At 65.4% G+C, this 23,766-nt stretch overlaps 47 non-coding genes across 47 annotated transcripts; all 47 read right to left on the bottom strand.

The window, feature by feature from the left end:
* Positions 1–378: 378 nt before the first annotated feature.
* On the bottom strand, positions 379–450 carry TRNAE-UUC (transfer RNA glutamic acid (anticodon UUC)). The gene has a single exon. It is a non-coding gene; the product is annotated as a tRNA-Glu (tRNA).
* Positions 451–577: 127 nt separating this feature from the next.
* TRNAM-CAU (transfer RNA methionine (anticodon CAU)) lies at positions 578–650 on the bottom strand. Its single transcript has one exon. It is a non-coding gene; the product is annotated as a tRNA-Met (tRNA).
* A 463-nt stretch (positions 651–1,113) lies between these two features.
* On the bottom strand, positions 1,114–1,185 carry TRNAE-CUC (transfer RNA glutamic acid (anticodon CUC)). Its single transcript has one exon. It is a non-coding gene; the product is annotated as a tRNA-Glu (tRNA).
* Positions 1,186–1,840: 655 nt separating this feature from the next.
* Positions 1,841–1,912, bottom strand: TRNAE-UUC (transfer RNA glutamic acid (anticodon UUC)). Its single transcript has one exon. It is a non-coding gene; the product is annotated as a tRNA-Glu (tRNA).
* A 127-nt stretch (positions 1,913–2,039) lies between these two features.
* On the bottom strand, positions 2,040–2,112 carry TRNAM-CAU (transfer RNA methionine (anticodon CAU)). The gene has a single exon. It is a non-coding gene; the product is annotated as a tRNA-Met (tRNA).
* Positions 2,113–2,575: 463 nt separating this feature from the next.
* Positions 2,576–2,647, bottom strand: TRNAE-CUC (transfer RNA glutamic acid (anticodon CUC)). The gene has a single exon. It is a non-coding gene; the product is annotated as a tRNA-Glu (tRNA).
* Positions 2,648–3,302: 655 nt separating this feature from the next.
* Positions 3,303–3,374, bottom strand: TRNAE-UUC (transfer RNA glutamic acid (anticodon UUC)). Its single transcript has one exon. It is a non-coding gene; the product is annotated as a tRNA-Glu (tRNA).
* Positions 3,375–3,501: 127 nt separating this feature from the next.
* On the bottom strand, positions 3,502–3,574 carry TRNAM-CAU (transfer RNA methionine (anticodon CAU)). The gene has a single exon. It is a non-coding gene; the product is annotated as a tRNA-Met (tRNA).
* Positions 3,575–4,037: 463 nt separating this feature from the next.
* TRNAE-CUC (transfer RNA glutamic acid (anticodon CUC)) lies at positions 4,038–4,109 on the bottom strand. Its single transcript has one exon. It is a non-coding gene; the product is annotated as a tRNA-Glu (tRNA).
* A 655-nt stretch (positions 4,110–4,764) lies between these two features.
* Positions 4,765–4,836, bottom strand: TRNAE-UUC (transfer RNA glutamic acid (anticodon UUC)). Its single transcript has one exon. It is a non-coding gene; the product is annotated as a tRNA-Glu (tRNA).
* Positions 4,837–4,963: 127 nt separating this feature from the next.
* TRNAM-CAU (transfer RNA methionine (anticodon CAU)) lies at positions 4,964–5,036 on the bottom strand. The gene has a single exon. It is a non-coding gene; the product is annotated as a tRNA-Met (tRNA).
* Positions 5,037–6,227: 1,191 nt separating this feature from the next.
* TRNAE-UUC (transfer RNA glutamic acid (anticodon UUC)) lies at positions 6,228–6,299 on the bottom strand. Its single transcript has one exon. It is a non-coding gene; the product is annotated as a tRNA-Glu (tRNA).
* Positions 6,300–6,426: 127 nt separating this feature from the next.
* TRNAM-CAU (transfer RNA methionine (anticodon CAU)) lies at positions 6,427–6,499 on the bottom strand. Its single transcript has one exon. It is a non-coding gene; the product is annotated as a tRNA-Met (tRNA).
* Positions 6,500–6,962: 463 nt separating this feature from the next.
* TRNAE-CUC (transfer RNA glutamic acid (anticodon CUC)) lies at positions 6,963–7,034 on the bottom strand. The gene has a single exon. It is a non-coding gene; the product is annotated as a tRNA-Glu (tRNA).
* Positions 7,035–7,689: 655 nt separating this feature from the next.
* On the bottom strand, positions 7,690–7,761 carry TRNAE-UUC (transfer RNA glutamic acid (anticodon UUC)). Its single transcript has one exon. It is a non-coding gene; the product is annotated as a tRNA-Glu (tRNA).
* A 127-nt stretch (positions 7,762–7,888) lies between these two features.
* On the bottom strand, positions 7,889–7,961 carry TRNAM-CAU (transfer RNA methionine (anticodon CAU)). Its single transcript has one exon. It is a non-coding gene; the product is annotated as a tRNA-Met (tRNA).
* A 463-nt stretch (positions 7,962–8,424) lies between these two features.
* Positions 8,425–8,496, bottom strand: TRNAE-CUC (transfer RNA glutamic acid (anticodon CUC)). The gene has a single exon. It is a non-coding gene; the product is annotated as a tRNA-Glu (tRNA).
* A 655-nt stretch (positions 8,497–9,151) lies between these two features.
* Positions 9,152–9,223, bottom strand: TRNAE-UUC (transfer RNA glutamic acid (anticodon UUC)). Its single transcript has one exon. It is a non-coding gene; the product is annotated as a tRNA-Glu (tRNA).
* Positions 9,224–9,350: 127 nt separating this feature from the next.
* On the bottom strand, positions 9,351–9,423 carry TRNAM-CAU (transfer RNA methionine (anticodon CAU)). Its single transcript has one exon. It is a non-coding gene; the product is annotated as a tRNA-Met (tRNA).
* Positions 9,424–9,886: 463 nt separating this feature from the next.
* On the bottom strand, positions 9,887–9,958 carry TRNAE-CUC (transfer RNA glutamic acid (anticodon CUC)). Its single transcript has one exon. It is a non-coding gene; the product is annotated as a tRNA-Glu (tRNA).
* A 655-nt stretch (positions 9,959–10,613) lies between these two features.
* On the bottom strand, positions 10,614–10,685 carry TRNAE-UUC (transfer RNA glutamic acid (anticodon UUC)). The gene has a single exon. It is a non-coding gene; the product is annotated as a tRNA-Glu (tRNA).
* A 127-nt stretch (positions 10,686–10,812) lies between these two features.
* TRNAM-CAU (transfer RNA methionine (anticodon CAU)) lies at positions 10,813–10,885 on the bottom strand. Its single transcript has one exon. It is a non-coding gene; the product is annotated as a tRNA-Met (tRNA).
* A 463-nt stretch (positions 10,886–11,348) lies between these two features.
* TRNAE-CUC (transfer RNA glutamic acid (anticodon CUC)) lies at positions 11,349–11,420 on the bottom strand. Its single transcript has one exon. It is a non-coding gene; the product is annotated as a tRNA-Glu (tRNA).
* A 655-nt stretch (positions 11,421–12,075) lies between these two features.
* On the bottom strand, positions 12,076–12,147 carry TRNAE-UUC (transfer RNA glutamic acid (anticodon UUC)). The gene has a single exon. It is a non-coding gene; the product is annotated as a tRNA-Glu (tRNA).
* A 127-nt stretch (positions 12,148–12,274) lies between these two features.
* TRNAM-CAU (transfer RNA methionine (anticodon CAU)) lies at positions 12,275–12,347 on the bottom strand. Its single transcript has one exon. It is a non-coding gene; the product is annotated as a tRNA-Met (tRNA).
* Positions 12,348–12,810: 463 nt separating this feature from the next.
* On the bottom strand, positions 12,811–12,882 carry TRNAE-CUC (transfer RNA glutamic acid (anticodon CUC)). Its single transcript has one exon. It is a non-coding gene; the product is annotated as a tRNA-Glu (tRNA).
* Positions 12,883–13,537: 655 nt separating this feature from the next.
* TRNAE-UUC (transfer RNA glutamic acid (anticodon UUC)) lies at positions 13,538–13,609 on the bottom strand. Its single transcript has one exon. It is a non-coding gene; the product is annotated as a tRNA-Glu (tRNA).
* A 127-nt stretch (positions 13,610–13,736) lies between these two features.
* Positions 13,737–13,809, bottom strand: TRNAM-CAU (transfer RNA methionine (anticodon CAU)). The gene has a single exon. It is a non-coding gene; the product is annotated as a tRNA-Met (tRNA).
* Positions 13,810–14,272: 463 nt separating this feature from the next.
* Positions 14,273–14,344, bottom strand: TRNAE-CUC (transfer RNA glutamic acid (anticodon CUC)). Its single transcript has one exon. It is a non-coding gene; the product is annotated as a tRNA-Glu (tRNA).
* Positions 14,345–14,999: 655 nt separating this feature from the next.
* TRNAE-UUC (transfer RNA glutamic acid (anticodon UUC)) lies at positions 15,000–15,071 on the bottom strand. The gene has a single exon. It is a non-coding gene; the product is annotated as a tRNA-Glu (tRNA).
* A 127-nt stretch (positions 15,072–15,198) lies between these two features.
* On the bottom strand, positions 15,199–15,271 carry TRNAM-CAU (transfer RNA methionine (anticodon CAU)). Its single transcript has one exon. It is a non-coding gene; the product is annotated as a tRNA-Met (tRNA).
* Positions 15,272–15,734: 463 nt separating this feature from the next.
* Positions 15,735–15,806, bottom strand: TRNAE-CUC (transfer RNA glutamic acid (anticodon CUC)). Its single transcript has one exon. It is a non-coding gene; the product is annotated as a tRNA-Glu (tRNA).
* A 655-nt stretch (positions 15,807–16,461) lies between these two features.
* Positions 16,462–16,533, bottom strand: TRNAE-UUC (transfer RNA glutamic acid (anticodon UUC)). Its single transcript has one exon. It is a non-coding gene; the product is annotated as a tRNA-Glu (tRNA).
* Positions 16,534–16,660: 127 nt separating this feature from the next.
* TRNAM-CAU (transfer RNA methionine (anticodon CAU)) lies at positions 16,661–16,733 on the bottom strand. Its single transcript has one exon. It is a non-coding gene; the product is annotated as a tRNA-Met (tRNA).
* A 463-nt stretch (positions 16,734–17,196) lies between these two features.
* On the bottom strand, positions 17,197–17,268 carry TRNAE-CUC (transfer RNA glutamic acid (anticodon CUC)). Its single transcript has one exon. It is a non-coding gene; the product is annotated as a tRNA-Glu (tRNA).
* Positions 17,269–17,923: 655 nt separating this feature from the next.
* TRNAE-UUC (transfer RNA glutamic acid (anticodon UUC)) lies at positions 17,924–17,995 on the bottom strand. Its single transcript has one exon. It is a non-coding gene; the product is annotated as a tRNA-Glu (tRNA).
* A 127-nt stretch (positions 17,996–18,122) lies between these two features.
* Positions 18,123–18,195, bottom strand: TRNAM-CAU (transfer RNA methionine (anticodon CAU)). Its single transcript has one exon. It is a non-coding gene; the product is annotated as a tRNA-Met (tRNA).
* A 463-nt stretch (positions 18,196–18,658) lies between these two features.
* On the bottom strand, positions 18,659–18,730 carry TRNAE-CUC (transfer RNA glutamic acid (anticodon CUC)). The gene has a single exon. It is a non-coding gene; the product is annotated as a tRNA-Glu (tRNA).
* A 655-nt stretch (positions 18,731–19,385) lies between these two features.
* On the bottom strand, positions 19,386–19,457 carry TRNAE-UUC (transfer RNA glutamic acid (anticodon UUC)). Its single transcript has one exon. It is a non-coding gene; the product is annotated as a tRNA-Glu (tRNA).
* Positions 19,458–19,584: 127 nt separating this feature from the next.
* On the bottom strand, positions 19,585–19,657 carry TRNAM-CAU (transfer RNA methionine (anticodon CAU)). Its single transcript has one exon. It is a non-coding gene; the product is annotated as a tRNA-Met (tRNA).
* Positions 19,658–20,120: 463 nt separating this feature from the next.
* On the bottom strand, positions 20,121–20,192 carry TRNAE-CUC (transfer RNA glutamic acid (anticodon CUC)). The gene has a single exon. It is a non-coding gene; the product is annotated as a tRNA-Glu (tRNA).
* A 655-nt stretch (positions 20,193–20,847) lies between these two features.
* On the bottom strand, positions 20,848–20,919 carry TRNAE-UUC (transfer RNA glutamic acid (anticodon UUC)). The gene has a single exon. It is a non-coding gene; the product is annotated as a tRNA-Glu (tRNA).
* Positions 20,920–21,046: 127 nt separating this feature from the next.
* On the bottom strand, positions 21,047–21,119 carry TRNAM-CAU (transfer RNA methionine (anticodon CAU)). The gene has a single exon. It is a non-coding gene; the product is annotated as a tRNA-Met (tRNA).
* Positions 21,120–21,582: 463 nt separating this feature from the next.
* On the bottom strand, positions 21,583–21,654 carry TRNAE-CUC (transfer RNA glutamic acid (anticodon CUC)). Its single transcript has one exon. It is a non-coding gene; the product is annotated as a tRNA-Glu (tRNA).
* Positions 21,655–22,309: 655 nt separating this feature from the next.
* TRNAE-UUC (transfer RNA glutamic acid (anticodon UUC)) lies at positions 22,310–22,381 on the bottom strand. The gene has a single exon. It is a non-coding gene; the product is annotated as a tRNA-Glu (tRNA).
* A 127-nt stretch (positions 22,382–22,508) lies between these two features.
* Positions 22,509–22,581, bottom strand: TRNAM-CAU (transfer RNA methionine (anticodon CAU)). The gene has a single exon. It is a non-coding gene; the product is annotated as a tRNA-Met (tRNA).
* A 463-nt stretch (positions 22,582–23,044) lies between these two features.
* On the bottom strand, positions 23,045–23,116 carry TRNAE-CUC (transfer RNA glutamic acid (anticodon CUC)). Its single transcript has one exon. It is a non-coding gene; the product is annotated as a tRNA-Glu (tRNA).
* Between the last annotated feature and the right edge of the window lie 650 nt (positions 23,117–23,766).

The following is a 23,766-nucleotide window of genomic DNA, read 5'->3' as shown; positions in this document are numbered from 1 at the left end:
CGAGCCCAGGGCCCAGCTGAGTTCACGTGCCAACGAGCGCGTACGAGCGGGCAGTGCAGTCAGGCTGTGGACGTCTGGCAAGAGGGCAGGTGATTCTCCCTGCAGGAGGCTACCGCCCCCAGTCATTGCGGAAGTACGTTCCTGCCCGCTGGTACGTGTGCAGAAGGGCAAGCGAGAGACAGCTTTCCTTGGGGGCGAGGGACAGAAGTTGGGCCAGGGCACTGAGCACGTGCCACCCTCACCAATGGAGAAGAGGAAGGCGAAAAAAGCCTGTGCCGCCGGCAGAAAGAGCTTTCCCTGGGGGCGGGGGAAAGTCAAAGAGGCACGGCAAAGGTTGGCAAGAGCCACGGCTGAGAGACGGGCAAGCCGGCCACCCGCTTCCCTGACTGGGAATCGAACCCAGACCGTGGCGGTGAAAACGCCAAATCCTCACCATTGGACCATCAGGGAGAGGTGGCCGGAGCCCCTGGCCGAGCTCCACCTGTGGCTGGCGTGTGGCGAGGCCCGGGCAAAGGCGAGGGCAGCCAGACGTGAGAGTTGGCGGCAGCAAGGGCTCTGGCTGGCGACAAAAAGCAGGTGCCTCCTCTGAGCATCGATCTCAGGACCTTCAGATTATGAGACTGATGCGCTGCCAACTGCGCTAAGGAGGCTGCCGAGCCAGGGGCACTGCCGCTCTGGAGAGCAGGACGCCGCAGGCTTCCCCTGAAGGCCAGCTCTCAGCACCAGGTGGCGCGATGGGTCTCCGGAAGGGAGACCCGGGGTGCCCGATGACTGTTGCAGGAGGCCGGCGGCCCCGATCTTCCTGGAAATAGAGCCAGCCCGCCGCTTCCCACCCCGGCATGGGCAGCAGCCGAGAGGAAACCTTCCTGGAGCGGCGAGAGACGTCAGGCCACGGCGCTGAGAAGGAAAAGCGGGAAAGAGCCCGCCGCCCTCCCCGCTGGGAGAAGTGGCAGGCAGGGAGCTGTGGGACGGCCCAAAAGGGAGAGGGCAGAAGAGAGACGCGGGGGCCTGGAGGTTGCAGGCGAAAGCAGAAGACGGCCTCCAAAGGCCCGCCAGCTCTGAGCCTGGCACGAGGGCCAAGGCCAGGCTGCCGACTGAGCAAAAGCAGGAGGCTTCCCTGACCGGGAATCGAACCCAGACCGTGGCGGTGAGAGCGCCAAATCCTGCCCATTGGACCACCAGGGAGAGCAGGCGCAGGGGGGCAGGGCTCAGCCCTCCCCCACCCTCTTCGTCAACTGAGCCGCACGGTCCTTTCCCAGAGAGGCCCACTTGCGCTGGGGGGGCACTCGAGTCCCAGTGCGGCGAGGAGAGGCGAGGGTGAGCTCGAAGCAGCGACGGTTCTCCCCCGTAAGAGCAAAAACGGATGCCTGTTCTGAGAGTGGCGCTCTGGACCTTCCCTTTCCGCGAGTGGCAGGCTGCTGAAGCGCTAAGGAGGCGTGGCCCACGAAGCTGCGGCCTGCCCCGAGCCCAGGGCCCAGCTGAGTTCACGTGCCAACGAGCGCGTACGAGCGGGCAGTGCAGTCAGGCTGTGGACGTCTGGCAAGAGGGCAGGTGATTCTCCCTGCAGGAGGCTACCGCCCCCAGTCATTGCGGAAGTACGTTCCTGCCCGCTGGTACGTGTGCAGAAGGGCAAGCGAGAGACAGCTTTCCTTGGGGGCGAGGGACAGAAGTTGGGCCAGGGCACTGAGCACGTGCCACCCTCACCAATGGAGAAGAGGAAGGCGAAAAAAGCCTGTGCCGCCGGCAGAAAGAGCTTTCCCTGGGGGCGGGGGAAAGTCAAAGAGGCACGGCAAAGGTTGGCAAGAGCCACGGCTGAGAGACGGGCAAGCCGGCCACCCGCTTCCCTGACTGGGAATCGAACCCAGACCGTGGCGGTGAAAACGCCAAATCCTCACCATTGGACCATCAGGGAGAGGTGGCCGGAGCCCCTGGCCGAGCTCCACCTGTGGCTGGCGTGTGGCGAGGCCCGGGCAAAGGCGAGGGCAGCCAGACGTGAGAGTTGGCGGCAGCAAGGGCTCTGGCTGGCGACAAAAAGCAGGTGCCTCCTCTGAGCATCGATCTCAGGACCTTCAGATTATGAGACTGATGCGCTGCCAACTGCGCTAAGGAGGCTGCCGAGCCAGGGGCACTGCCGCTCTGGAGAGCAGGACGCCGCAGGCTTCCCCTGAAGGCCAGCTCTCAGCACCAGGTGGCGCGATGGGTCTCCGGAAGGGAGACCCGGGGTGCCCGATGACTGTTGCAGGAGGCCGGCGGCCCCGATCTTCCTGGAAATAGAGCCAGCCCGCCGCTTCCCACCCCGGCATGGGCAGCAGCCGAGAGGAAACCTTCCTGGAGCGGCGAGAGACGTCAGGCCACGGCGCTGAGAAGGAAAAGCGGGAAAGAGCCCGCCGCCCTCCCCGCTGGGAGAAGTGGCAGGCAGGGAGCTGTGGGACGGCCCAAAAGGGAGAGGGCAGAAGAGAGACGCGGGGGCCTGGAGGTTGCAGGCGAAAGCAGAAGACGGCCTCCAAAGGCCCGCCAGCTCTGAGCCTGGCACGAGGGCCAAGGCCAGGCTGCCGACTGAGCAAAAGCAGGAGGCTTCCCTGACCGGGAATCGAACCCAGACCGTGGCGGTGAGAGCGCCAAATCCTGCCCATTGGACCACCAGGGAGAGCAGGCGCAGGCGGGCAGGGCTCAGCCCTCCCCCACCCTCTTCGTCAACTGAGCCGCACGGTCCTTTCCCAGAGAGGCCCACTTGCGCTGGGGGGGCACTCGAGTCCCAGTGCGGCGAGGAGAGGCGAGGGTGAGCTCGAAGCAGCGACGGTTCTCCCCCGTAAGAGCAAAAACGGATGCCTGTTCTGAGAGTGGCGCTCTGGACCTTCCCTTTCCGCGAGTGGCAGGCTGCTGAAGCGCTAAGGAGGCGTGGCCCACGAAGCTGCGGCCTGCCCCGAGCCCAGGGCCCAGCTGAGTTCACGTGCCAACGAGCGCGTACGAGCGGGCAGTGCAGTCAGGCTGTGGACGTCTGGCAAGAGGGCAGGTGATTCTCCCTGCAGGAGGCTACCGCCCCCAGTCATTGCGGAAGTACGTTCCTGCCCGCTGGTACGTGTGCAGAAGGGCAAGCGAGAGACAGCTTTCCTTGGGGGCGAGGGACAGAAGTTGGGCCAGGGCACTGAGCACGTGCCACCCTCACCAATGGAGAAGAGGAAGGCGAAAAAAGCCTGTGCCGCCGGCAGAAAGAGCTTTCCCTGGGGGCGGGGGAAAGTCAAAGAGGCACGGCAAAGGTTGGCAAGAGCCACGGCTGAGAGACGGGCAAGCCGGCCACCCGCTTCCCTGACTGGGAATCGAACCCAGACCGTGGCGGTGAAAACGCCAAATCCTCACCATTGGACCATCAGGGAGAGGTGGCCGGAGCCCCTGGCCGAGCTCCACCTGTGGCTGGCGTGTGGCGAGGCCCGGGCAAAGGCGAGGGCAGCCAGACGTGAGAGTTGGCGGCAGCAAGGGCTCTGGCTGGCGACAAAAAGCAGGTGCCTCCTCTGAGCATCGATCTCAGGACCTTCAGATTATGAGACTGATGCGCTGCCAACTGCGCTAAGGAGGCTGCCGAGCCAGGGGCACTGCCGCTCTGGAGAGCAGGACGCCGCAGGCTTCCCCTGAAGGCCAGCTCTCAGCACCAGGTGGCGCGATGGGTCTCCGGAAGGGAGACCCGGGGTGCCCGATGACTGTTGCAGGAGGCCGGCGGCCCCGATCTTCCTGGAAATAGAGCCAGCCCGCCGCTTCCCACCCCGGCATGGGCAGCAGCCGAGAGGAAACCTTCCTGGAGCGGCGAGAGACGTCAGGCCACGGCGCTGAGAAGGAAAAGCGGGAAAGAGCCCGCCGCCCTCCCCGCTGGGAGAAGTGGCAGGCAGGGAGCTGTGGGACGGCCCAAAAGGGAGAGGGCAGAAGAGAGACGCGGGGGCCTGGAGGTTGCAGGCGAAAGCAGAAGACGGCCTCCAAAGGCCCGCCAGCTCTGAGCCTGGCACGAGGGCCAAGGCCAGGCTGCCGACTGAGCAAAAGCAGGAGGCTTCCCTGACCGGGAATCGAACCCAGACCGTGGCGGTGAGAGCGCCAAATCCTGCCCATTGGACCACCAGGGAGAGCAGGCGCAGGGGGGCAGGGCTCAGCCCTCCCCCACCCTCTTCGTCAACTGAGCCGCACGGTCCTTTCCCAGAGAGGCCCACTTGCGCTGGGGGGGCACTCGAGTCCCAGTGCGGCGAGGAGAGGCGAGGGTGAGCTCGAAGCAGCGACGGTTCTCCCCCGTAAGAGCAAAAACGGATGCCTGTTCTGAGAGTGGCGCTCTGGACCTTCCCTTTCCGCGAGTGGCAGGCTGCTGAAGCGCTAAGGAGGCGTGGCCCACGAAGCTGCGGCCTGCCCCGAGCCCAGGGCCCAGCTGAGTTCACGTGCCAACGAGCGCGTACGAGCGGGCAGTGCAGTCAGGCTGTGGACGTCTGGCAAGAGGGCAGGTGATTCTCCCTGCAGGAGACTACCGCCCCCAGTCATTGCGGAAGTACGTTCCTGCCCGCTGGTACGTGTGCAGAAGGGCAAGCGAGAGACAGCTTTCCTTGGGGGCGAGGGACAGAAGTTGGGCCAGGGCACTGAGCACGTGCCACCCTCACCAATGGAGAAGAGGAAGGCGAAAAAAGCCTGTGCCGCCGGCAGAAAGAGCTTTCCCTGGGGGCGGGGGAAAGTCAAAGAGGCACGGCAAAGGTTGGCAAGAGCCACGGCTGAGAGACGGGCAAGCCGGCCACCCGCTTCCCTGACTGGGAATCGAACCCAGACCGTGGCGGTGAAAACGCCAAATCCTCACCATTGGACCATCAGGGAGAGGTGGCCGGAGCCCCTGGCCGAGCTCCACCTGTGGCTGGCGTGTGGCGAGGCCCGGGCAAAGGCGAGGGCAGCCAGACGTGAGAGTTGGCGGCAGCAAGGGCTCTGGCTGGCGACAAAAAGCAGGTGCCTCCTCTGAGCATCGATCTCAGGACCTTCAGATTATGAGACTGATGCGCTGCCAACTGCGCTAAGGAGGCTGCCGAGCCAGGGGCACTGCCGCTCTGGAGAGCAGGACGCCGCAGGCTTCCCCTGAAGGCCAGCTCTCAGCACCAGGTGGCGCGATGGGTCTCCGGAAGGGAGACCCGGGGTGCCCGATGACTGTTGCAGGAGGCCGGCGGCCCCGATCTTCCTGGAAATAGAGCCAGCCCGCCGCTTCCCACCCCGGCATGGGCAGCAGCCGAGAGGAAACCTTCCTGGAGCGGCGAGAGACGTCAGGCCACGGCGCTGAGAAGGAAAAGCGGGAAAGAGCCCGCCGCCCTCCCCGCTGGGAGAAGTGGCAGGCAGGGAGCTGTGGGACGGCCCAAAAGGGAGAGGGCAGAAGAGAGACGCGGGGGCCTGGAGGTTGCAGGCGAAAGCAGAAGACGGCCTCCAAAGGCCCGCCAGCTCTGAGCCTGGCACGAGGGCCAAGGCCAGGCTGCCGACTGAGCAAAAGCAGGAGGCTTCCCTGACCGGGAATCGAACCCAGACCGTGGCGGTGAGAGCGCCAAATCCTGCCCATTGGACCACCTGGGAGAGCAGGCGCAGAGGGGGCAGGGCTCAGCCCTCCCCCACCCTCTTCGTCAACTGAGCCGCACGGTCCTTTCCCAGAGAGGCCCACTTGCGCTGGGGGGGCACTCGAGTCCCAGTGCGGCGAGGAGAGGCGAGGGTGAGCTCGAAGCAGCGACGGTTCTCCCCCGTAAGAGCAAAAACGGATGCCTGTTCTGAGAGTGGCGCTCTGGACCTTCCCTTTCCGCGAGTGGCAGGCTGCTGAAGCGCTAAGGAGGCGTGGCCCACGAAGCTGCGGCCTGCCCCGAGCCCAGGGCCCAGCTGAGTTCACGTGCCAACGAGCGCGTACGAGCGGGCAGTGCAGTCAGGCTGTGGACGTCTGGCAAGAGGGCAGGTGATTCTCCCTGCAGGAGGCTACCGCCCCCAGTCATTGCGGAAGTACGTTCCTGCCCGCTGGTACGTGTGCAGAAGGGCAAGCGAGAGACAGCTTTCCTTGGGGGCGAGGGACAGAAGTTGGGCCAGGGCACTGAGCACGTGCCACCCTCACCAATGGAGAAGAGGAAGGCGAAAAAAGCCTGTGCCGCCGGCAGAAAGAGCTTTCCCTGGGGGCGGGGGAAAGTCAAAGAGGCACGGCAAAGGTTGGCAAGAGCCACGGCTGAGAGACGGGCAAGCCGGCCACCCGCTTCCCTGACTGGGAATCGAACCCAGACCGTGGCGGTGAAAACGCCAAATCCTCACCATTGGACCATCAGGGAGAGGTGGCCGGAGCCCCTGGCCGAGCTCCACCTGTGGCTGGCGTGTGGCGAGGCCCGGGCAAAGGCGAGGGCAGCCAGACGTGAGAGTTGGCGGCAGCAAGGGCTCTGGCTGGCGACAAAAAGCAGGTGCCTCCTCTGAGCATCGATCTCAGGACCTTCAGATTATGAGACTGATGCGCTGCCAACTGCGCTAAGGAGGCTGCCGAGCCAGGGGCACTGCCGCTCTGGAGAGCAGGACGCCGCAGGCTTCCCCTGAAGGCCAGCTCTCAGCACCAGGTGGCGCGATGGGTCTCCGGAAGGGAGACCCGGGGTGCCCGATGACTGTTGCAGGAGGCCGGCGGCCCCGATCTTCCTGGAAATAGAGCCAGCCCGCCGCTTCCCACCCCGGCATGGGCAGCAGCCGAGAGGAAACCTTCCTGGAGCGGCGAGAGACGTCAGGCCACGGCGCTGAGAAGGAAAAGCGGGAAAGAGCCCGCCGCCCTCCCCGCTGGGAGAAGTGGCAGGCAGGGAGCTGTGGGACGGCCCAAAAGGGAGAGGGCAGAAGAGAGACGCGGGGGCCTGGAGGTTGCAGGCGAAAGCAGAAGACGGCCTCCAAAGGCCCGCCAGCTCTGAGCCTGGCACGAGGGCCAAGGCCAGGCTGCCGACTGAGCAAAAGCAGGAGGCTTCCCTGACCGGGAATCGAACCCAGACCGTGGCGGTGAGAGCGCCAAATCCTGCCCATTGGACCACCAGGGAGAGCAGGCGCAGGGGGGCAGGGCTCAGCCCTCCCCCACCCTCTTCGTCAACTGAGCCGCACGGTCCTTTCCCAGAGAGGCCCACTTGCGCTGGGGGGGCACTCGAGTCCCAGTGCGGCGAGGAGAGGCGAGGGTGAGCTCGAAGCAGCGACGGTTCTCCCCCGTAAGAGCAAAAACGGATGCCTGTTCTGAGAGTGGCGCTCTGGACCTTCCCTTTCCGCGAGTGGCAGGCTGCTGAAGCGCTAAGGAGGCGTGGCCCACGAAGCTGCGGCCTGCCCCGAGCCCAGGGCCCAGCTGAGTTCACGTGCCAACGAGCGCGTACGAGCGGGCAGTGCAGTCAGGCTGTGGACGTCTGGCAAGAGGGCAGGTGATTCTCCCTGCAGGAGGCTACCGCCCCCAGTCATTGCGGAAGTACGTTCCTGCCCGCTGGTACGTGTGCAGAAGGGCAAGCGAGAGACAGCTTTCCTTGGGGGCGAGGGACAGAAGTTGGGCCAGGGCACTGAGCACGTGCCACCCTCACCAATGGAGAAGAGGAAGGCGAAAAAAGCCTGTGCCGCCGGCAGAAAGAGCTTTCCCTGGGGGCGGGGGAAAGTCAAAGAGGCACGGCAAAGGTTGGCAAGAGCCACGGCTGAGAGACGGGCAAGCCGGCCACCCGCTTCCCTGACTGGGAATCGAACCCAGACCGTGGCGGTGAAAACGCCAAATCCTCACCATTGGACCATCAGGGAGAGGTGGCCGGAGCCCCTGGCCGAGCTCCACCTGTGGCTGGCGTGTGGCGAGGCCCGGGCAAAGGCGAGGGCAGCCAGACGTGAGAGTTGGCGGCAGCAAGGGCTCTGGCTGGCGACAAAAAGCAGGTGCCTCCTCTGAGCATCGATCTCAGGACCTTCAGATTATGAGACTGATGCGCTGCCAACTGCGCTAAGGAGGCTGCCGAGCCAGGGGCACTGCCGCTCTGGAGAGCAGGACGCCGCAGGCTTCCCCTGAAGGCCAGCTCTCAGCACCAGGTGGCGCGATGGGTCTCCGGAAGGGAGACCCGGGGTGCCCGATGACTGTTGCAGGAGGCCGGCGGCCCCGATCTTCCTGGAAATAGAGCCAGCCCGCCGCTTCCCACCCCGGCATGGGCAGCAGCCGAGAGGAAACCTTCCTGGAGCGGCGAGAGACGTCAGGCCACGGCGCTGAGAAGGAAAAGCGGGAAAGAGCCCGCCGCCCTCCCCGCTGGGAGAAGTGGCAGGCAGGGAGCTGTGGGACGGCCCAAAAGGGAGAGGGCAGAAGAGAGACGCGGGGGCCTGGAGGTTGCAGGCGAAAGCAGAAGACGGCCTCCAAAGGCCCGCCAGCTCTGAGCCTGGCACGAGGGCCAAGGCCAGGCTGCCGACTGAGCAAAAGCAGGAGGCTTCCCTGACCGGGAATCGAACCCAGACCGTGGCGGTGAGAGCGCCAAATCCTGCCCATTGGACCACCAGGGAGAGCAGGCGCAGGGGGGCAGGGCTCAGCCCTCCCCCACCCTCTTCGTCAACTGAGCCGCACGGTCCTTTCCCAGAGAGGCCCACTTGCGCTGGGGGGGCACTCGAGTCCCAGTGCGGCGAGGAGAGGCGAGGGTGAGCTCGAAGCAGCGACGGTTCTCCCCCGTAAGAGCAAAAACGGATGCCTGTTCTGAGAGTGGCGCTCTGGACCTTCCCTTTCCGCGAGTGGCAGGCTGCTGAAGCGCTAAGGAGGCGTGGCCCACGAAGCTGCGGCCTGCCCCGAGCCCAGGGCCCAGCTGAGTTCACGTGCCAACGAGCGCGTACGAGCGGGCAGTGCAGTCAGGCTGTGGACGTCTGGCAAGAGGGCAGGTGATTCTCCCTGCAGGAGGCTACCGCCCCCAGTCATTGCGGAAGTACGTTCCTGCCCGCTGGTACGTGTGCAGAAGGGCAAGCGAGAGACAGCTTTCCTTGGGGGCGAGGGACAGAAGTTGGGCCAGGGCACTGAGCACGTGCCACCCTCACCAATGGAGAAGAGGAAGGCGAAAAAAGCCTGTGCCGCCGGCAGAAAGAGCTTTCCCTGGGGGCGGGGGAAAGTCAAAGAGGCACGGCAAAGGTTGGCAAGAGCCACGGCTGAGAGACGGGCAAGCCGGCCACCCGCTTCCCTGACTGGGAATCGAACCCAGACCGTGGCGGTGAAAACGCCAAATCCTCACCATTGGACCATCAGGGAGAGGTGGCCGGAGCCCCTGGCCGAGCTCCACCTGTGGCTGGCGTGTGGCGAGGCCCGGGCAAAGGCGAGGGCAGCCAGACGTGAGAGTTGGCGGCAGCAAGGGCTCTGGCTGGCGACAAAAAGCAGGTGCCTCCTCTGAGCATCGATCTCAGGACCTTCAGATTATGAGACTGATGCGCTGCCAACTGCGCTAAGGAGGCTGCCGAGCCAGGGGCACTGCCGCTCTGGAGAGCAGGACGCCGCAGGCTTCCCCTGAAGGCCAGCTCTCAGCACCAGGTGGCGCGATGGGTCTCCGGAAGGGAGACCCGGGGTGCCCGATGACTGTTGCAGGAGGCCGGCGGCCCCGATCTTCCTGGAAATAGAGCCAGCCCGCCGCTTCCCACCCCGGCATGGGCAGCAGCCGAGAGGAAACCTTCCTGGAGCGGCGAGAGACGTCAGGCCACGGCGCTGAGAAGGAAAAGCGGGAAAGAGCCCGCCGCCCTCCCCGCTGGGAGAAGTGGCAGGCAGGGAGCTGTGGGACGGCCCAAAAGGGAGAGGGCAGAAGAGAGACGCGGGGGCCTGGAGGTTGCAGGCGAAAGCAGAAGACGGCCTCCAAAGGCCCGCCAGCTCTGAGCCTGGCACGAGGGCCAAGGCCAGGCTGCCGACTGAGCAAAAGCAGGAGGCTTCCCTGACCGGGAATCGAACCCAGACCGTGGCGGTGAGAGCGCCAAATCCTGCCCATTGGACCACCAGGGAGAGCAGGCGCAGGGGGGCAGGGCTCAGCCCTCCCCCACCCTCTTCGTCAACTGAGCCGCACGGTCCTTTCCCAGAGAGGCCCACTTGCGCTGGGGGGGCACTCGAGTCCCAGTGCGGCGAGGAGAGGCGAGGGTGAGCTCGAAGCAGCGACGGTTCTCCCCCGTAAGAGCAAAAACGGATGCCTGTTCTGAGAGTGGCGCTCTGGACCTTCCCTTTCCGCGAGTGGCAGGCTGCTGAAGCGCTAAGGAGGCGTGGCCCACGAAGCTGCGGCCTGCCCCGAGCCCAGGGCCCAGCTGAGTTCACGTGCCAACGAGCGCGTACGAGCGGGCAGTGCAGTCAGGCTGTGGACGTCTGGCAAGAGGGCAGGTGATTCTCCCTGCAGGAGGCTACCGCCCCCAGTCATTGCGGAAGTACGTTCCTGCCCGCTGGTACGTGTGCAGAAGGGCAAGCGAGAGACAGCTTTCCTTGGGGGCGAGGGACAGAAGTTGGGCCAGGGCACTGAGCACGTGCCACCCTCACCAATGGAGAAGAGGAAGGCGAAAAAAGCCTGTGCCGCCGGCAGAAAGAGCTTTCCCTGGGGGCGGGGGAAAGTCAAAGAGGCACGGCAAAGGTTGGCAAGAGCCACGGCTGAGAGACGGGCAAGCCGGCCACCCGCTTCCCTGACTGGGAATCGAACCCAGACCGTGGCGGTGAAAACGCCAAATCCTCACCATTGGACCATCAGGGAGAGGTGGCCGGAGCCCCTGGCCGAGCTCCACCTGTGGCTGGCGTGTGGCGAGGCCCGGGCAAAGGCGAGGGCAGCCAGACGTGAGAGTTGGCGGCAGCAAGGGCTCTGGCTGGCGACAAAAAGCAGGTGCCTCCTCTGAGCATCGATCTCAGGACCTTCAGATTATGAGACTGATGCGCTGCCAACTGCGCTAAGGAGGCTGCCGAGCCAGGGGCACTGCCGCTCTGGAGAGCAGGACGCCGCAGGCTTCCCCTGAAGGCCAGCTCTCAGCACCAGGTGGCGCGATGGGTCTCCGGAAGGGAGACCCGGGGTGCCCGATGACTGTTGCAGGAGGCCGGCGGCCCCGATCTTCCTGGAAATAGAGCCAGCCCGCCGCTTCCCACCCCGGCATGGGCAGCAGCCGAGAGGAAACCTTCCTGGAGCGGCGAGAGACGTCAGGCCACGGCGCTGAGAAGGAAAAGCGGGAAAGAGCCCGCCGCCCTCCCCGCTGGGAGAAGTGGCAGGCAGGGAGCTGTGGGACGGCCCAAAAGGGAGAGGGCAGAAGAGAGACGCGGGGGCCTGGAGGTTGCAGGCGAAAGCAGAAGACGGCCTCCAAAGGCCCGCCAGCTCTGAGCCTGGCACGAGGGCCAAGGCCAGGCTGCCGACTGAGCAAAAGCAGGAGGCTTCCCTGACCGGGAATCGAACCCAGACCGTGGCGGTGAGAGCGCCAAATCCTGCCCATTGGACCACCAGGGAGAGCAGGCGCAGGGGGGCAGGGCTCAGCCCTCCCCCACCCTCTTCGTCAACTGAGCCGCACGGTCCTTTCCCAGAGAGGCCCACTTGCGCTGGGGGGGCACTCGAGTCCCAGTGCGGCGAGGAGAGGCGAGGGTGAGCTCGAAGCAGCGACGGTTCTCCCCCGTAAGAGCAAAAACGGATGCCTGTTCTGAGAGTGGCGCTCTGGACCTTCCCTTTCCGCGAGTGGCAGGCTGCTGAAGCGCTAAGGAGGCGTGGCCCACGAAGCTGCGGCCTGCCCCGAGCCCAGGGCCCAGCTGAGTTCACGTGCCAACGAGCGCGTACGAGCGGGCAGTGCAGTCAGGCTGTGGACGTCTGGCAAGAGGGCAGGTGATTCTCCCTGCAGGAGGCTACCGCCCCCAGTCATTGCGGAAGTACGTTCCTGCCCGCTGGTACGTGTGCAGAAGGGCAAGCGAGAGACAGCTTTCCTTGGGGGCGAGGGACAGAAGTTGGGCCAGGGCACTGAGCACGTGCCACCCTCACCAATGGAGAAGAGGAAGGCGAAAAAAGCCTGTGCCGCCGGCAGAAAGAGCTTTCCCTGGGGGCGGGGGAAAGTCAAAGAGGCACGGCAAAGGTTGGCAAGAGCCACGGCTGAGAGACGGGCAAGCCGGCCACCCGCTTCCCTGACTGGGAATCGAACCCAGACCGTGGCGGTGAAAACGCCAAATCCTCACCATTGGACCATCAGGGAGAGGTGGCCGGAGCCCCTGGCCGAGCTCCACCTGTGGCTGGCGTGTGGCGAGGCCCGGGCAAAGGCGAGGGCAGCCAGACGTGAGAGTTGGCGGCAGCAAGGGCTCTGGCTGGCGACAAAAAGCAGGTGCCTCCTCTGAGCATCGATCTCAGGACCTTCAGATTATGAGACTGACGCGCTGCCAACTGCGCTAAGGAGGCTGCCGAGCCAGGGGCACTGCCGCTCTGGAGAGCAGGACGCCGCAGGCTTCCCCTGAAGGCCAGCTCTCAGCACCAGGTGGCGCGATGGGTCTCCGGAAGGGAGACCCGGGGTGCCCGATGACTGTTGCAGGAGGCCGGCGGCCCCGATCTTCCTGGAAATAGAGCCAGCCCGCCGCTTCCCACCCCGGCATGGGCAGCAGCCGAGAGGAAACCTTCCTGGAGCGGCGAGAGACGTCAGGCCACGGCGCTGAGAAGGAAAAGCGGGAAAGAGCCCGCCGCCCTCCCCGCTGGGAGAAGTGGCAGGCAGGGAGCTGTGGGACGGCCCAAAAGGGAGAGGGCAGAAGAGAGACGCGGGGGCCTGGAGGTTGCAGGCGAAAGCAGAAGACGGCCTCCAAAGGCCCGCCAGCTCTGAGCCTGGCACGAGGGCCAAGGCCAGGCTGCCGACTGAGCAAAAGCAGGAGGCTTCCCTGACCGGGAATCGAACCCAGACCGTGGCGGTGAGAGCGCCAAATCCTGCCCATTGGACCACCAGGGAGAGCAGGCGCAGGGGGGCAGGGCTCAGCCCTCCCCCACCCTCTTCGTCAACTGAGCCGCACGGTCCTTTCCCAGAGAGGCCCACTTGCGCTGGGGGGGCACTCGAGTCCCAGTGCGGCGAGGAGAGGCGAGGGTGAGCTCGAAGCAGCGACGGTTCTCCCCCGTAAGAGCAAAAACGGATGCCTGTTCTGAGAGTGGCGCTCTGGACCTTCCCTTTCCGCGAGTGGCAGGCTGCTGAAGCGCTAAGGAGGCGTGGCCCACGAAGCTGCGGCCTGCCCCGAGCCCAGGGCCCAGCTGAGTTCACGTGCCAACGAGCGCGTACGAGCGGGCAGTGCAGTCAGGCTGTGGACGTCTGGCAAGAGGGCAGGTGATTCTCCCTGCAGGAGGCTACCGCCCCCAGTCATTGCGGAAGTACGTTCCTGCCCGCTGGTACGTGTGCAGAAGGGCAAGCGAGAGACAGCTTTCCTTGGGGGCGAGGGACAGAAGTTGGGCCAGGGCACTGAGCACGTGCCACCCTCACCAATGGAGAAGAGGAAGGCGAAAAAAGCCTGTGCCGCCGGCAGAAAGAGCTTTCCCTGGGGGCGGGGGAAAGTCAAAGAGGCACGGCAAAGGTTGGCAAGAGCCACGGCTGAGAGACGGGCAAGCCGGCCACCCGCTTCCCTGACTGGGAATCGAACCCAGACCGTGGCGGTGAAAACGCCAAATCCTCACCATTGGACCATCAGGGAGAGGTGGCCGGAGCCCCTGGCCGAGCTCCACCTGTGGCTGGCGTGTGGCGAGGCCCGGGCAAAGGCGAGGGCAGCCAGACGTGAGAGTTGGCGGCAGCAAGGGCTCTGGCTGGCGACAAAAAGCAGGTGCCTCCTCTGAGCATCGATCTCAGGACCTTCAGATTATGAGACTGATGCGCTGCCAACTGCGCTAAGGAGGCTGCCGAGCCAGGGGCACTGCCGCTCTGGAGAGCAGGACGCCGCAGGCTTCCCCTGAAGGCCAGCTCTCAGCACCAGGTGGCGCGATGGGTCTCCGGAAGGGAGACCCGGGGTGCCCGATGACTGTTGCAGGAGGCCGGCGGCCCCGATCTTCCTGGAAATAGAGCCAGCCCGCCGCTTCCCACCCCGGCATGGGCAGCAGCCGAGAGGAAACCTTCCTGGAGCGGCGAGAGACGTCAGGCCACGGCGCTGAGAAGGAAAAGCGGGAAAGAGCCCGCCGCCCTCCCCGCTGGGAGAAGTGGCAGGCAGGGAGCTGTGGGACGGCCCAAAAGGGAGAGGGCAGAAGAGAGACGCGGGGGCCTGGAGGTTGCAGGCGAAAGCAGAAGACGGCCTCCAAAGGCCCGCCAGCTCTGAGCCTGGCACGAGGGCCAAGGCCAGGCTGCCGACTGAGCAAAAGCAGGAGGCTTCCCTGACCGGGAATCGAACCCAGACCGTGGCGGTGAGAGCGCCAAATCCTGCCCATTGGACCACCAGGGAGAGCAGGCGCAGGGGGGCAGGGCTCAGCCCTCCCCCACCCTCTTCGTCAACTGAGCCGCACGGTCCTTTCCCAGAGAGGCCCACTTGCGCTGGGGGGGCACTCGAGTCCCAGTGCGGCGAGGAGAGGCGAGGGTGAGCTCGAAGCAGCGACGGTTCTCCCCCGTAAGAGCAAAAACGGATGCCTGTTCTGAGAGTGGCGCTCTGGACCTTCCCTTTCCGCGAGTGGCAGGCTGCTGAAGCGCTAAGGAGGCGTGGCCCACGAAGCTGCGGCCTGCCCCGAGCCCAGGGCCCAGCTGAGTTCACGTGCCAACGAGCGCGTACGAGCGGGCAGTGCAGTCAGGCTGTGGACGTCTGGCAAGAGGGCAGGTGATTCTCCCTGCAGGAGGCTACCGCCCCCAGTCATTGCGGAAGTACGTTCCTGCCCGCTGGTACGTGTGCAGAAGGGCAAGCGAGAGACAGCTTTCCTTGGGGGCGAGGGACAGAAGTTGGGCCAGGGCACTGAGCACGTGCCACCCTCACCAATGGAGAAGAGGAAGGCGAAAAAAGCCTGTGCCGCCGGCAGAAAGAGCTTTCCCTGGGGGCGGGGGAAAGTCAAAGAGGCACGGCAAAGGTTGGCAAGAGCCACGGCTGAGAGACGGGCAAGCCGGCCACCCGCTTCCCTGACTGGGAATCGAACCCAGACCGTGGCGGTGAAAACGCCAAATCCTCACCATTGGACCATCAGGGAGAGGTGGCCGGAGCCCCTGGCCGAGCTCCACCTGTGGCTGGCGTGTGGCGAGGCCCGGGCAAAGGCGAGGGCAGCCAGACGTGAGAGTTGGCGGCAGCAAGGGCTCTGGCTGGCGACAAAAAGCAGGTGCCTCCTCTGAGCATCGATCTCAGGACCTTCAGATTATGAGACTGACGCGCTGCCAACTGCGCTAAGGAGGCTGCCAAGCCAGGGGCACTGCCGCTCTGGAGAGCAGGACGCCGCAGGCTTCCCCTGAAGGCCAGCTCTCAGCACCAGGTGGCGCGATGGGTCTCCGGAAGGGAGACCCGGGGTGCCCGATGACTGTTGCAGGAGGCCGGCGGCCCCGATCTTCCTGGAAATAGAGCCAGCCCGCCGCTTCCCACCCCGGCATGGGCAGCAGCCGAGAGGAAACCTTCCTGGAGCGGCGAGAGACGTCAGGCCACGGCGCTGAGAAGGAAAAGCGGGAAAGAGCCCGCCGCCCTCCCCGCTGGGAGAAGTGGCAGGCAGGGAGCTGTGGGACGGCCCAAAAGGGAGAGGGCAGAAGAGAGACGCGGGGGCCTGGAGGTTGCAGGCGAAAGCAGAAGACGGCCTCCAAAGGCCCGCCAGCTCTGAGCCTGGCACGAGGGCCAAGGCCAGGCTGCCGACTGAGCAAAAGCAGGAGGCTTCCCTGACCGGGAATCGAACCCAGACCGTGGCGGTGAGAGCGCCAAATCCTGCCCATTGGACCACCAGGGAGAGCAGGCGCAGGGGGGCAGGGCTCAGCCCTCCCCCACCCTCTTCGTCAACTGAGCCGCACGGTCCTTTCCCAGAGAGGCCCACTTGCGCTGGGGGGGCACTCGAGTCCCAGTGCGGCGAGGAGAGGCGAGGGTGAGCTCGAAGCAGCGACGGTTCTCCCCCGTAAGAGCAAAAACGGATGCCTGTTCTGAGAGTGGCGCTCTGGACCTTCCCTTTCCGCGAGTGGCAGGCTGCTGAAGCGCTAAGGAGGCGTGGCCCACGAAGCTGCGGCCTGCCCCGAGCCCAGGGCCCAGCTGAGTTCACGTGCCAACGAGCGCGTACGAGCGGGCAGTGCAGTCAGGCTGTGGACGTCTGGCAAGAGGGCAGGTGATTCTCCCTGCAGGAGGCTACCGCCCCCAGTCATTGCGGAAGTACGTTCCTGCCCGCTGGTACGTGTGCAGAAGGGCAAGCGAGAGACAGCTTTCCTTGGGGGCGAGGGACAGAAGTTGGGCCAGGGCACTGAGCACGTGCCACCCTCACCAATGGAGAAGAGGAAGGCGAAAAAAGCCTGTGCCGCCGGCAGAAAGAGCTTTCCCTGGGGGCGGGGGAAAGTCAAAGAGGCACGGCAAAGGTTGGCAAGAGCCACGGCTGAGAGACGGGCAAGCCGGCCACCCGCTTCCCTGACTGGGAATCGAACCCAGACCGTGGCGGTGAAAACGCCAAATCCTCACCATTGGACCATCAGGGAGAGGTGGCCGGAGCCCCTGGCCGAGCTCCACCTGTGGCTGGCGTGTGGCGAGGCCCGGGCAAAGGCGAGGGCAGCCAGACGTGAGAGTTGGCGGCAGCAAGGGCTCTGGCTGGCGACAAAAAGCAGGTGCCTCCTCTGAGCATCGATCTCAGGACCTTCAGATTATGAGACTGATGCGCTGCCAACTGCGCTAAGGAGGCTGCCGAGCCAGGGGCACTGCCGCTCTGGAGAGCAGGACGCCGCAGGCTTCCCCTGAAGGCCAGCTCTCAGCACCAGGTGGCGCGATGGGTCTCCGGAAGGGAGACCCGGGGTGCCCGATGACTGTTGCAGGAGGCCGGCGGCCCCGATCTTCCTGGAAATAGAGCCAGCCCGCCGCTTCCCACCCCGGCATGGGCAGCAGCCGAGAGGAAACCTTCCTGGAGCGGCGAGAGACGTCAGGCCACGGCGCTGAGAAGGAAAAGCGGGAAAGAGCCCGCCGCCCTCCCCGCTGGGAGAAGTGGCAGGCAGGGAGCTGTGGGACGGCCCAAAAGGGAGAGGGCAGAAGAGAGACGCGGGGGCCTGGAGGTTGCAGGCGAAAGCAGAAGACGGCCTCCAAAGGCCCGCCAGCTCTGAGCCTGGCACGAGGGCCAAGGCCAGGCTGCCGACTGAGCAAAAGCAGGAGGCTTCCCTGACCGGGAATCGAACCCAGACCGTGGCGGTGAGAGCGCCAAATCCTGCCCATTGGACCACCAGGGAGAGCAGGCGCAGGGGGGCAGGGCTCAGCCCTCCCCCACCCTCTTCGTCAACTGAGCCGCACGGTCCTTTCCCAGAGAGGCCCACTTGCGCTGGGGGGGCACTCGAGTCCCAGTGCGGCGAGGAGAGGCGAGGGTGAGCTCGAAGCAGCGACGGTTCTCCCCCGTAAGAGCAAAAACGGATGCCTGTTCTGAGAGTGGCGCTCTGGACCTTCCCTTTCCGCGAGTGGCAGGCTGCTGAAGCGCTAAGGAGGCGTGGCCCACGAAGCTGCGGCCTGCCCCGAGCCCAGGGCCCAGCTGAGTTCACGTGCCAACGAGCGCGTACGAGCGGGCAGTGCAGTCAGGCTGTGGACGTCTGGCAAGAGGGCAGGTGATTCTCCCTGCAGGAGGCTACCGCCCCCAGTCATTGCGGAAGTACGTTCCTGCCCGCTGGTACGTGTGCAGAAGGGCAAGCGAGAGACAGCTTTCCTTGGGGGCGAGGGACAGAAGTTGGGCCAGGGCACTGAGCACGTGCCACCCTCACCAATGGAGAAGAGGAAGGCGAAAAAAGCCTGTGCCGCCGGCAGAAAGAGCTTTCCCTGGGGGCGGGGGAAAGTCAAAGAGGCACGGCAAAGGTTGGCAAGAGCCACGGCTGAGAGACGGGCAAGCCGGCCACCCGCTTCCCTGACTGGGAATCGAACCCAGACCGTGGCGGTGAAAACGCCAAATCCTCACCATTGGACCATCAGGGAGAGGTGGCCGGAGCCCCTGGCCGAGCTCCACCTGTGGCTGGCGTGTGGCGAGGCCCGGGCAAAGGCGAGGGCAGCCAGACGTGAGAGTTGGCGGCAGCAAGGGCTCTGGCTGGCGACAAAAAGCAGGTGCCTCCTCTGAGCATCGATCTCAGGACCTTCAGATTATGAGACTGATGCGCTGCCAACTGCGCTAAGGAGGCTGCCGAGCCAGGGGCACTGCCGCTCTGGAGAGCAGGACGCCGCAGGCTTCCCCTGAAGGCCAGCTCTCAGCACCAGGTGGCGCGATGGGTCTCCGGAAGGGAGACCCGGGGTGCCCGATGACTGTTGCAGGAGGCCGGCGGCCCCGATCTTCCTGGAAATAGAGCCAGCCCGCCGCTTCCCACCCCGGCATGGGCAGCAGCCGAGAGGAAACCTTCCTGGAGCGGCGAGAGACGTCAGGCCACGGCGCTGAGAAGGAAAAGCGGGAAAGAGCCCGCCGCCCTCCCCGCTGGGAGAAGTGGCAGGCAGGGAGCTGTGGGACGGCCCAAAAGGGAGAGGGCAGAAGAGAGACGCGGGGGCCTGGAGGTTGCAGGCGAAAGCAGAAGACGGCCTCCAAAGGCCCGCCAGCTCTGAGCCTGGCACGAGGGCCAAGGCCAGGCTGCCGACTGAGCAAAAGCAGGAGGCTTCCCTGACCGGGAATCGAACCCAGACCGTGGCGGTGAGAGCGCCAAATCCTGCCCATTGGACCACCAGGGAGAGCAGGCGCAGGGGGGCAGGGCTCAGCCCTCCCCCACCCTCTTCGTCAACTGAGCCGCACGGTCCTTTCCCAGAGAGGCCCACTTGCGCTGGGGGGGCACTCGAGTCCCAGTGCGGCGAGGAGAGGCGAGGGTGAGCTCGAAGCAGCGACGGTTCTCCCCCGTAAGAGCAAAAACGGATGCCTGTTCTGAGAGTGGCGCTCTGGACCTTCCCTTTCCGCGAGTGGCAGGCTGCTGAAGCGCTAAGGAGGCGTGGCCCACGAAGCTGCGGCCTGCCCCGAGCCCAGGGCCCAGCTGAGTTCACGTGCCAACGAGCGCGTACGAGCGGGCAGTGCAGTCAGGCTGTGGACGTCTGGCAAGAGGGCAGGTGATTCTCCCTGCAGGAGGCTACCGCCCCCAGTCATTGCGGAAGTACGTTCCTGCCCGCTGGTACGTGTGCAGAAGGGCAAGCGAGAGACAGCTTTCCTTGGGGGCGAGGGACAGAAGTTGGGCCAGGGCACTGAGCACGTGCCACCCTCACCAATGGAGAAGAGGAAGGCGAAAAAAGCCTGTGCCGCCGGCAGAAAGAGCTTTCCCTGGGGGCGGGGGAAAGTCAAAGAGGCACGGCAAAGGTTGGCAAGAGCCACGGCTGAGAGACGGGCAAGCCGGCCACCCGCTTCCCTGACTGGGAATCGAACCCAGACCGTGGCGGTGAAAACGCCAAATCCTCACCATTGGACCATCAGGGAGAGGTGGCCGGAGCCCCTGGCCGAGCTCCACCTGTGGCTGGCGTGTGGCGAGGCCCGGGCAAAGGCGAGGGCAGCCAGACGTGAGAGTTGGCGGCAGCAAGGGCTCTGGCTGGCGACAAAAAGCAGGTGCCTCCTCTGAGCATCGATCTCAGGACCTTCAGATTATGAGACTGATGCGCTGCCAACTGCGCTAAGGAGGCTGCCGAGCCAGGGGCACTGCCGCTCTGGAGAGCAGGACGCCGCAGGCTTCCCCTGAAGGCCAGCTCTCAGCACCAGGTGGCGCGATGGGTCTCCGGAAGGGAGACCCGGGGTGCCCGATGACTGTTGCAGGAGGCCGGCGGCCCCGATCTTCCTGGAAATAGAGCCAGCCCGCCGCTTCCCACCCCGGCATGGGCAGCAGCCGAGAGGAAACCTTCCTGGAGCGGCGAGAGACGTCAGGCCACGGCGCTGAGAAGGAAAAGCGGGAAAGAGCCCGCCGCCCTCCCCGCTGGGAGAAGTGGCAGGCAGGGAGCTGTGGGACGGCCCAAAAGGGAGAGGGCAGAAGAGAGACGCGGGGGCCTGGAGGTTGCAGGCGAAAGCAGAAGACGGCCTCCAAAGGCCCGCCAGCTCTGAGCCTGGCACGAGGGCCAAGGCCAGGCTGCCGACTGAGCAAAAGCAGGAGGCTTCCCTGACCGGGAATCGAACCCAGACCGTGGCGGTGAGAGCGCCAAATCCTGCCCATTGGACCACCAGGGAGAGCAGGCGCAGGGGGGCAGGGCTCAGCCCTCCCCCACCCTCTTCGTCAACTGAGCCGCACGGTCCTTTCCCAGAGAGGCCCACTTGCGCTGGGGGGGCACTCGAGTCCCAGTGCGGCGAGGAGAGGCGAGGGTGAGCTCGAAGCAGCGACGGTTCTCCCCCGTAAGAGCAAAAACGGATGCCTGTTCTGAGAGTGGCGCTCTGGACCTTCCCTTTCCGCGAGTGGCAGGCTGCTGAAGCGCTAAGGAGGCGTGGCCCACGAAGCTGCGGCCTGCCCCGAGCCCAGGGCCCAGCTGAGTTCACGTGCCAACGAGCGCGTACGAGCGGGCAGTGCAGTCAGGCTGTGGACGTCTGGCAAGAGGGCAGGTGATTCTCCCTGCAGGAGGCTACCGCCCCCAGTCATTGCGGAAGTACGTTCCTGCCCGCTGGTACGTGTGCAGAAGGGCAAGCGAGAGACAGCTTTCCTTGGGGGCGAGGGACAGAAGTTGGGCCAGGGCACTGAGCACGTGCCACCCTCACCAATGGAGAAGAGGAAGGCGAAAAAAGCCTGTGCCGCCGGCAGAAAGAGCTTTCCCTGGGGGCGGGGGAAAGTCAAAGAGGCACGGCAAAGGTTGGCAAGAGCCACGGCTGAGAGACGGGCAAGCCGGCCACCCGCTTCCCTGACTGGGAATCGAACCCAGACCGTGGCGGTGAAAACGCCAAATCCTCACCATTGGACCATCAGGGAGAGGTGGCCGGAGCCCCTGGCCGAGCTCCACCTGTGGCTGGCGTGTGGCGAGGCCCGGGCAAAGGCGAGGGCAGCCAGACGTGAGAGTTGGCGGCAGCAAGGGCTCTGGCTGGCGACAAAAAGCAGGTGCCTCCTCTGAGCATCGATCTCAGGACCTTCAGATTATGAGACTGACGCGCTGCCAACTGCGCTAAGGAGGCTGCCGAGCCAGGGGCACTGCCGCTCTGGAGAGCAGGACGCCGCAGGCTTCCCCTGAAGGCCAGCTCTCAGCACCAGGTGGCGCGATGGGTCTCCGGAAGGGAGACCCGGGGTGCCCGATGACTGTTGCAGGAGGCCGGCGGCCCCGATCTTCCTGGAAATAGAGCCAGCCCGCCGCTTCCCACCCCGGCATGGGCAGCAGCCGAGAGGAAACCTTCCTGGAGCGGCGAGAGACGTCAGGCCACGGCGCTGAGAAGGAAAAGCGGGAAAGAGCCCGCCGCCCTCCCCGCTGGGAGAAGTGGCAGGCAGGGAGCTGTGGGACGGCCCAAAAGGGAGAGGGCAGAAGAGAGACGCGGGGGCCTGGAGGTTGCAGGCGAAAGCAGAAGACGGCCTCCAAAGGCCCGCCAGCTCTGAGCCTGGCACGAGGGCCAAGGCCAGGCTGCCGACTGAGCAAAAGCAGGAGGCTTCCCTGACCGGGAATCGAACCCAGACCGTGGCGGTGAGAGCGCCAAATCCTGCCCATTGGACCACCAGGGAGAGCAGGCGCAGGGGGGCAGGGCTCAGCCCTCCCCCACCCTCTTCGTCAACTGAGCCGCACGGTCCTTTCCCAGAGAGGCCCACTTGCGCTGGGGGGGCACTCGAGTCCCAGTGCGGCGAGGAGAGGCGAGGGTGAGCTCGAAGCAGCGACGGTTCTCCCCCGTAAGAGCAAAAACGGATGCCTGTTCTGAGAGTGGCGCTCTGGACCTTCCCTTTCCGCGAGTGGCAGGCTGCTGAAGCGCTAAGGAGGCGTGGCCCACGAAGCTGCGGCCTGCCCCGAGCCCAGGGCCCAGCTGAGTTCACGTGCCAACGAGCGCGTACGAGCGGGCAGTGCAGTCAGGCTGTGGACGTCTGGCAAGAGGGCAGGTGATTCTCCCTGCAGGAGGCTACCGCCCCCAGTCATTGCGGAAGTACGTTCCTGCCCGCTGGTACGTGTGCAGAAGGGCAAGCGAGAGACAGCTTTCCTTGGGGGCGAGGGACAGAAGTTGGGCCAGGGCACTGAGCACGTGCCACCCTCACCAATGGAGAAGAGGAAGGCGAAAAAAGCCTGTGCCGCCGGCAGAAAGAGCTTTCCCTGGGGGCGGGGGAAAGTCAAAGAGGCACGGCAAAGGTTGGCAAGAGCCACGGCTGAGAGACGGGCAAGCCGGCCACCCGCTTCCCTGACTGGGAATCGAACCCAGACCGTGGCGGTGAAAACGCCAAATCCTCACCATTGGACCATCAGGGAGAGGTGGCCGGAGCCCCTGGCCGAGCTCCACCTGTGGCTGGCGTGTGGCGAGGCCCGGGCAAAGGCGAGGGCAGCCAGACGTGAGAGTTGGCGGCAGCAAGGGCTCTGGCTGGCGACAAAAAGCAGGTGCCTCCTCTGAGCATCGATCTCAGGACCTTCAGATTATGAGACTGATGCGCTGCCAACTGCGCTAAGGAGGCTGCCGAGCCAGGGGCACTGCCGCTCTGGAGAGCAGGACGCCGCAGGCTTCCCCTGAAGGCCAGCTCTCAGCACCAGGTGGCGCGATGGGTCTCCGGAAGGGAGACCCGGGGTGCCCGATGACTGTTGCAGGAGGCCGGCGGCCCCGATCTTCCTGGAAATAGAGCCAGCCCGCCGCTTCCCACCCCGGCATGGGCAGCAGCCGAGAGGAAACCTTCCTGGAGCGGCGAGAGACGTCAGGCCACGGCGCTGAGAAGGAAAAGCGGGAAAGAGCCCGCCGCCCTCCCCGCTGGGAGAAGTGGCAGGCAGGGAGCTGTGGGACGGCCCAAAAGGGAGAGGGCAGAAGAGAGACGCGGGGGCCTGGAGGTTGCAGGCGAAAGCAGAAGACGGCCTCCAAAGGCCCGCCAGCTCTGAGCCTGGCACGAGGGCCAAGGCCAGGCTGCCGACTGAGCAAAAGCAGGAGGCTTCCCTGACCGGGAATCGAACCCAGACCGTGGCGGTGAGAGCGCCAAATCCTGCCCATTGGACCACCAGGGAGAGCAGGCGCAGGGGGGCAGGGCTCAGCCCTCCCCCACCCTCTTCGTCAACTGAGCCGCACGGTCCTTTCCCAGAGAGGCCCACTTGCGCTGGGGGGGCACTCGAGTCCCAGTGCGGCGAGGAGAGGCGAGGGTGAGCTCGAAGCAGCGACGGTTCTCCCCCGTAAGAGCAAAAACGGATGCCTGTTCTGAGAGTGGCGCTCTGGACCTTCCCTTTCCGCGAGTGGCAGGCTGCTGAAGCGCTAAGGAGGCGTGGCCCACGAAGCTGCGGCCTGCCCCGAGCCCAGGGCCCAGCTGAGTTCACGTGCCAACGAGCGCGTACGAGCGGGCAGTGCAGTCAGGCTGTGGACGTCTGGCAAGAGGGCAGGTGATTCTCCCTGCAGGAGGCTACCGCCCCCAGTCATTGCGGAAGTACGTTCCTGCCCGCTGGTACGTGTGCAGAAGGGCAAGCGAGAGACAGCTTTCCTTGGGGGCGAGGGACAGAAGTTGGGCCAGGGCACTGAGCACGTGCCACCCTCACCAATGGAGAAGAGGAAGGCGAAAAAAGCCTGTGCCGCCGGCAGAAAGAGCTTTCCCTGGGGGCGGGGGAAAGTCAAAGAGGCACGGCAAAGGTTGGCAAGAGCCACGGCTGAGAGACGGGCAAGCCGGCCA

Source organism: Carettochelys insculpta, chromosome 8, assembly GCF_033958435.1.
Source record: "Carettochelys insculpta isolate YL-2023 chromosome 8, ASM3395843v1, whole genome shotgun sequence".
Classification (NCBI taxonomy): Eukaryota; Metazoa; Chordata; order Testudines; family Carettochelyidae; genus Carettochelys; species Carettochelys insculpta.
This window is presented reverse-complemented; position numbering and strand designations above follow the sequence as displayed.